This window comes from Procambarus clarkii, chromosome 25 (assembly GCF_040958095.1).
Source record: "Procambarus clarkii isolate CNS0578487 chromosome 25, FALCON_Pclarkii_2.0, whole genome shotgun sequence".
In the NCBI taxonomy this organism is placed as follows: Eukaryota; Metazoa; Arthropoda; class Malacostraca; order Decapoda; family Cambaridae; genus Procambarus; species Procambarus clarkii.
The window spans coordinates 37009416-37018050 of record NC_091174.1 but is presented as its reverse complement, the minus strand read 5'-3'; positions in this window follow the sequence as shown (position 1 = coordinate 37018050).

Below are 8635 nucleotides of genomic sequence, written 5' to 3'. Positions count from 1 at the left end.
AGAGGTTGCATGGCGTTTCACCTTCATTTTTATGATGTCTTCAACGAAACCATTGGAGAAGCCGTTGTTGACTAGGACCTGCCTTACCCTACAGAGTTCTTCATCGACTTGCTTCCATCCTGAGCTGTGGCTGAGAGCACGGTCGACATAAGCGTTAACAACACTCCTCTTGTACCTATATGGGCAGTCACTGTTGGCATTGAGGCACTTTCCTATGTTTGTTTCCTTAGTGTAGACTGCAGTGTGGAAACCTCCGCTCCTTTCCATGACTGTTACATCTAGAAAGGGTAGCTTCCCATCCTTCTCCATCTCGTAAGTGAAACGCAACACAGAATTCCGCTCGAATGCCTCCTTCAGCTCCTGCAGACGTCTGACATCAGGTACCTGTGTAAAAATGTCAACATATCTGCAGTATATGGCAGGTTTCAAATACATGTCAAATTTTGACATGAATTTGCTTCTATATTGGTACTCCGTATCAATATAGAAGCATCAAGAGGAAGTATGGGCCAATAGGCCCTTTGCAGTTACTTCTATTCTGCCCTCTCATTTATCCAATATAAAATATATATGTATATATATATATATGTATGTATGTATATGACAGCATATTCCGTATTAATTATTTTTTAGTTTAGGGCTTCTATTCCTCTTACTATTGCTCTTGCATCAGGGTTCAGCTGGAAGAGGAGTTCACCAAAAGTCATGTTCATTTTCAAGGTGAAGAAAAAGAAGTGAATAAATGTAGAATGTTTTACACTTATTATACAATTGCACAACGTTTCGAACCTCATGTTTCATTCTCAACTGATGTAAGAGTTGTTGTTGTTGTTAAAGATTTAGCTACTCAGGACGAAGTGTCCATGTAGCACGGGCTATGGTGAGCCCGTAATTGAGTTTGGTTATACATGTTAACCTTTTTCCTGTGATATTTGGATCTAAGTTTAAAATGGAGGAGGGAAGTTCTCCTTTTTCCCTGATTATGTATCGCTTCTGTTTTAGTGCACTGGTTTTAATCTTGTTTTATTAACATTATCTTGGTGGCGGATGTAGATGCAGAATGCTCACTAATGAGTCCCATTCCTCAACAGCTTTTCTAATCATTGTAGTCGCGGTGGAATGTGCATCTAATGCAGCTGCTGTCGTTGGATTAATGTTGAGTTTGATGCGCAGGGGTTCAGTAGCTTCACATTCCAGTAAGTAGTGCAACAGTGGCGCCCCCGTTTCAGCTTCACAGATGTGACACTCTTTAACTATTGGGTTCATTACCTCCCAGCAGCACTTGTAACCAAGTCTGAGTCTGTGTACGGCTACTGCAATGTCTCTGGATATCTTTTTGCCAGGCTTGAAAGAGGAGTAACTAGTGGCTTGTTCGTACCATATTGCAGTGGATCTCCCTTCCGCTACTTTGGCTCTGTGGCGACTTTTGATAGTTGAGAATATTTTCTTCTTGATTTGCTCATTTATCTGTGAGAAACTTGGAGGTATTTGAACCTGTACAACAGGTAGAGCAGTGGCAGTTTTGCTAGCGAGTCTGCCTTTTCATTACCATTTATGCCAATGTGACTTGGTATCCAATTTAGGGTGATTGACCGCCCTCGATTATGGGCTTCTTTTCCTATATGTTGAATTTCTGTGAGGAGTTGTATATTATCTCTGTGCAGACTGGGTAACAATGCCTGGAGCGAAGAGTTAGTCTGTATGAATGATATCATGTAAATTATTCTCAATTGTATAGTTTATTGCCTCCTTCAGGGCATATAATTCTGTATGCAATGTTGAGCACCCACTATTCATGCTCCAGTAAGCTTCATGGTTGGTAGTGTAAACTGCTGCCCTAGCAGAACCTTTTTCTTGATCAACTGATCCGTCTGTGACGATGTGAGTCGTTGTAGGTCTAGAGATAGTTTCCATTTGTTGTTCTATTACTTCCTTGAGCCTCTGCGGGTCACATGCTGATTTTTTAACTGGTAATCTTTCAATGATTATCTTTAGATTCGATTCTTCCCATGGAGGAGGTTTTCGAAAGTGTTGATATGGTCTATCTTCCCCTTTGTTTTTAATGGTCAATTTCAGGTCCATTTTCTCAAAAATCTTGACCACATTATCCATCCATGAGTTTGTTCTATACTGTAGGTTTTTCTGAAAGGATCTCTGTATGCTGTCTTTGATTGACAGTCTGGTGGTTGTTCCAGTAAGTTTTCGTATTATGGTGGTTATCCTTTGTTTCATCCTGTTTTCTAATGCTGGTAAATTTGTTTCCATTCTAAGGTTCTCTCTACGCGTCCATATAGGTGCTCCCAGCATTGTTCTCAGAGCATCATTTTGAGACACTTCCAGTTTCTCCCATTGGTTATCACTGAGGGATGTAAGAGCAGGGGCAGCATAGTCGATGAGTGACCTAACTGCTTGAACGTAGTACATTTTGAGTACTGGTAGAGATGCACCCTCTCTAGGACTGGTCAGGGAGCGCAAAGCTGAGTTTCTGGCTTTACAGCGTTGCCGAAGATATTCAATTTCTTGAGTGAATTTCAACTGGTTGTCTATTATGACTCCTAGGTATTAAAAAGAGGTAACCCACCCAATTTCTTGTCCTTGTATTGCCAGTCTGATGTCTTGAGTTCACATTTTAACGGCCATAGCTTTTGTTTTATTGTTTATTTTCACTGCTATGCGTTCCGCTTTCTAATATCTAGGCCTTTTTGTGCATGGTTCCTTGCACCTTTGCCATTGATGATGACCACAAAGTCGTCTGCATAGTTAAGAAGTTTGCCTTTTGGTAGCTTGAGATTCATGAATTGTTCCATGAGACAGTTGAAGAGGAAAGGGCTTAGTATTCCTCCCTGCGGAGTTCCATTTTCCAGCATTTTTGAGGTCGATTTTTTTCATTGGAATTTGACTTTAGCTTCTCGGTTAAGCAGGCTTCCTTTGGCAAAAGCAAGAGCGTGTTCTTTGATTTCCTTATCCACAAGGCATAACAGTGTAGCTGGAGCACTGGCTAACTCGAAGGCTTTTTCAAGGTCTAGAAAAATAAGGATTCCAGGTTTGTCATTGATTTTATCCAGGAGGGAGGTAAGGCATTCTGTGGCTCCAACACCTTTTCTGTAAGCAAACATATTTTTGTGTAGTGGATTGGCTTTCCATTCAATTCGATTAAGGGCCATTCTTTCTGCAATTTTGGCCAGACAGCTTGTTAATGAGATGGGTCTTGGATTTCCTGGGTCTTTAGGTTTTGGAATGGGGACTATAATTGCACTATTCCAAGAGAGTGGTCGGGTTCTTGTCCCCCATACTCTATTGATGAAATTCAAGAAGGCTTCTTCACCCTTTTCTCCTAGCGTGGCTAGCATGTTGTAAGTGATTTTGTCCTCGCCTGGAGCTGAATTTTTAGTTTTCTTTGTAGCACTTCTCAGTGCTTTCAGATTGAAAGGTTGGTCTAGTTCGTCAGGTAAGGCTAAAGCATCATCTATTTTATTCCATCTTGCTGCTTGAAGTCTTTGTTGGTGAGTCAGAGCTGCTTGAGGAAGTTGAGTGGAACTGGCTCTTGAAGCAAATAGATTTGCTAGCCTTTCTGCTTCTTGCTCTGGATGAACATGGTGCGGCGGAGCAGGAGGCGATTTTCTTTGGCCTTGTTGATCTGCCTCCAGATGTCGCCCAAGGACGAATGCTGATTTAGCTTGGCACACCACTCGAGCCATTTTTCTTCTTTGATTTTTGCTGTTTCTTCGTGCACATGATCTCGGACAGCTCTAAGAAGTCCTAGATTAGCTTCGGTTCTCTCTTCTGAAATTCTTTCGTGCACGATTTATTCTGTTATGTAGCTCTTTGATCCTATCACAGTAATACCAATGGTCCTTATGTTGTTGGGTAATTGTTTTCCTCTTGGGAATGGCGTGATTTGCTGCTCTATGTATTGCATTTACTAAATCTTTTTTCCATTTCTTCGGTGTTGTCAGGAGGAGTGTAGTTTTGAAGGAGTGTAGTTCTGAAGTTTCGAGAACTTCCTGAAACTTCGTCCAATCTGCCTTGATGAAGTCTCATCCGGGCTCGGGAGCTGGAGGTCTAGGAGGTAGTGCTATATTAATAACTGTTTTTGTAGCAAAGTGGTCACTGGCCAGAACATGATCAACTGACCAATGACACAACTCCTAAATACTGGTGGAAACAAACGTGAGATCCAACTTTCCCCCACCAGTGTGGGTTGGTTCCGTCGAATTAAGCAGAGATGATGATAGGTGTAGTGACTGCTATTTCAAAGATTGTTGAGAGATCCATGTCATGTTCTCTCTGGCTCTTGTCTACATTGAAGATGGACAGCGTTGAGTTCCTCATAGTGAGCTTAACTCCCATAATTTCGACGTTCTCGCCACAGTTGGGCAGGTCTGTGATTGCCGTGGCATTGATATGATTTCTTACAAGAATTGAAATGCCTCTGGTGCCACCTTGTGCCATAGGGCAATGGAATCCTTGATATCCTATGATATTGATATTTCTGCCAGTCCTGGTGAGTGTTTCTTGAAGTAGAACAATATCAATGCTGTCCTTGAGAAGCACTGCTCTGAGTGTTTGTGCTTTCCATTTGAATCCTTGATTATTCGATGTTAGAGTTGTTGTTGTTTTTGTTTCAGATTTAGCTACTCAGAACGAAGTGTCCATGTAGCACAGGCTATGGTGAGCCCGTAGATGTTAGAGTATTGGAAACTATATTTATACTAATAGTGGGTCAGGTGAATACATATGGATCGAACAATGGGGTCAGGTGTAAACAATGAGAATACATTGGGTAAACGTAAAGGTAACGAGTAAGGCATAAAGGAGAAAAGAAGCTAAGGATCAGATGGCTAAATAGGGTACACACACAGATTAATCAAGCGCAGTGGGCGCTGTTTGTCGAGCCGTGTCTTCTATGTTGGTATCTTCACGTTCTGGTCTTGTTCTTACTTTCATAGTGGGTAAAGTGAATAGTTCTGTAATTTTAGGGCCCGCGCAGGAATATCCCTGCAAAAAAAAAGGTTCCGTAATTTGAGTATTTATGGTAAGTTGTTCAATGTTTATGTGGATTGCTTCAAGAATTTGTTATCTTCTTACATCTTGGATTTTGTCTATTATACAAGTACTCTTATTCCACATTTTTCTTATTAGGGTCGTCTCATGGGCTTGTCTCATGTGATTTGTGGGGACACCGGATTGAAGATGACAGGTCAAACGCCTCGTCAGCTTGGTCGACGTCATACCTATGTACTTAGATTGAAGGTTACATCCTTCGTGGGGGCAAGTGTACATGTATACAACGTTTGACTGCTGTAAAGGGTTCTCAATCGGCGTCGGGCTGTTTTAGATTAGGAGGTCGGTAGTCTTCTTTGTTTTGTAGAACATGATCAGGTTTATGTTCTGGTTAGGAATAATGCTTTTAACTCCTTTACGGATTATTTCTTTCATTATTCTTGTTTCTTTTTTATGTTCACTGTGAATAGTTGATTTGTAATGTAATTTTATTGGACTTGTTGTGGTTTCTGTTCTACGTTCAGGATTGTACCATCGGTCCTGGTGTCTTCTTATAGCAGTGTTTATTTGCGTGTTGCTGTATCCATTGTTCAACAATACCTGTGTTTTCTTTCAGACTCTACTCACGTTGCTCTATTCGGAGCAGTGGGTACGCGCTCGACGAATATAAGCATTGAGAACACTGTTTTTGTATCTTTTGGGGCACTCACTTCTACCGTTCAGGCATAATTCTATGTTGGTAGGTTTTATATATACGCTGGTGCTTAAAGAGGATCCTGTTTTTGTTATTAGTACATCCAAGAATGTCACTGTTATTTTCACTGTTTTCAATGTGTAAATCGGAGTACTGACTCTCTCTGTAGATGGCTTCTTAGATCAATTAGTTCGTCTGAGTCTTTTACTATGACGAAAATATCATCTACATAACGGCAGTATACAGTTGGTTTTTGTCTACTACTGAAGTCTGTCTTCGATGGTTCCCATATAAAAATCAGCAAATAACACTCCTAAGGGGTAGCCCATTGCTACTCCGTCTATTTGTAGATACATGTCTCCTCGCGGACTGATGAAAGGAGCTTCCTTTGTACATGCCTCGAGAAGACTCTTCAAGTGTGGCTCGGGTATATCTAATTCGGGGGTGCTCTCGTCTCTGTACAGTCTGTCCAGTATCATTTCTACGGTTGTGTCGACTGGGTCGTTGATAAATAGGGATTCGGCGCCCAGGGAAGCAATGATTCCATTGGGCTGTGTAAATTTGATTAATTCTAGGAAATCTGCTGATGATTGTAGACTATAGATGCTTGGAGTGTATGGCGTTAGGAGTTCGTTATGACTTTTTGCCAGGTGATAGGTTGGAGTTGGTATTTGGCTGATTATTGGGCGTAGTGAGTTACCTGGTTTGTGTGTCTTAACATTACCATAGGCATACCCTAAGCCATAGTCGCCCTGGAGTTTAGTGAAATGAACACTACCATTCTTTGCGTTGATTGCAGTAATAGTTTTGTTCACATTACGTTTAAGGTCTTCCACAGGGTTCCTCGTGATTCGTTGAAATTTGGTGTCATCACTAAGGATGTCACTAGTTTTGTTCATGTATTCTTGGGTAGGACTCAACACATATGCTGCTGTCTTGTCCGCTGTTCTTATTGTTACATCTTCCAGATTTTATAGTTTTTTGCTGCTTCTTTCAGTCGTGGAGTTAAGATTGCAGATGAGCATGTTCCTCGTTATTGTAGAAGAGTATGTTCCTCGTTTTTTTCCCAGCTTTTGTTAGAAGTTCAGCCTGAAACGTGTTCAGCCTAGCTCTACCAGGTGCTCAAATATCGGTAGACTGTGATCACTCATTTCCAAGGGTGCTTCCAACTTAATTTCCCTTATATCCGACTCATTCAGGGTGAATATCAGATCAAGCATAGCTGGTTCGTCTTCTCTCATTCTCGTTAGGCCATTGATGTGTTGGCTTAAAAAGTTTCTTGTTGCCACGTCCAGCAGCTTAGCTCTCCATATGTCTGGTCCTCGGTGTGCTTCTGTTCTTTCAATCTATCTTCTTGTGGTTGAAATCTCCCATGATTAGCACTCTGGATCCGTTCCCGCTAACAACAGAAGCTGCTCTCTCAATTATATTAATGGTAACCATGGTTTTGTCATATTCCTGTTTGGGTCTTCTGTCATTTGGTGAGGGGTTAAATATGACTACTACCATAATTTTTGTTCTCCAATTGCTATGGTACCTGTTATGTAGTCAATTAAACCATCACAGCCCTGGATAACCATCTTTTCAAAACTCCATTCTTATCTTATCAGATGGAGAGCTACTCCACCTCTTCCATCCCTCTCTTTCCTAATTACATAGTATTCCTGTGGAAACTCTGTATTTGTTATGATTTTCGTAAGTTTTGTTTCTATGAGTGCTATTATGTCTTGGTTTTCTTCTTGTGCACATCCTCCAAGTTCACTTGATTTATTTGTAATCCCATCTATGTGAACATTACCTTGAAGCTCGCTTTCATCTGCCCATTCTTGTTTCCTCTTCTTAGTGGTCTTCCTGCTAATGGAGGAAGTCGTTCCATAGGTGTGGAGATTTTTGAGTTGGTTAAGTGTCTCGGAAGATTCTGGAGATGGGTGGGGGTGGGGGGTCAAGGAAAGGGAAGACGGGTAAGGTATGGGGGAGCGGGGAAAGGGATGATATTTGGTGAGGAGGGAGAGGGCCAAGGAGAGTGTGGGGTGAGGGGGGAACAGGGAGGGGATGGGGGACAGGGTGGGTATGGGGTTAGGGGGAAGGGGGAGACAGGCAGGGTATAGGAAGTTTGGTGGACAGGTAAGGGTGAGGAGGAAGGGAGGGTTGAATGAGAATTTGAATGGGGAGAGGGTGGGTTTTTGGTAAGGAGGGATTCTATGGGGAGGAGGGTGGGGATATTGTCCTCTTTTCAGGGTTTACTGGGGTGGTGGTTGGGGGTTCCCCACTCCCCCTCTGGAACTGTTGTGTTGCGGGCTTTGGATTCCTGGTTCTCTCCTCTCTCCCTGCAATTCCTCCTTGCGTTTTTCCTCCATCGTGGTCTCGTTTGTAAACACTATCTTTATCAAGTGATCTCTGTCCTTGTTGTACGAGCCTAGCCTGAAAGCCTTCTCTATGGTCCGGCTCCTTCCATCTGTAACCCCTTTAAGATCTCTCTCATTGCCACTCTGTCCTTTTCTTTCCACTCTGTCTTACTGGTGTCGCCTTGTTCTGTAATGCCCACTGCTATCATCGATGTTTTCCTACCAGTACCAGTACCATTTTTCCTTCCAGTACCCAAGTGAGGTTATCAAGTAAGGTCCTTGACTCTTGTCTCAACCAAGATTACAATGTTGTTATTGAATGAAATGTAAAGTAGTGGCAAAGATATGATATGATACAAACATTGCACACCGTTGAACATTTTAGAGAGGCACAAACCGGCCGAACAAGCTCTACAAGCACAGCTCAGTGAATCTCACTGCAGGGCGCTTCTCTTCCTGATCCAGCATTTATTGCACCGGTGTTGCTATTCCAAGTTGTTTAATAATCAGTCTGATCTAGTCTATATGAGCCACTATGATATGTTGATCACTGTGTCGCTGTTCACAGATATTCACTCACTTGTATGCACTT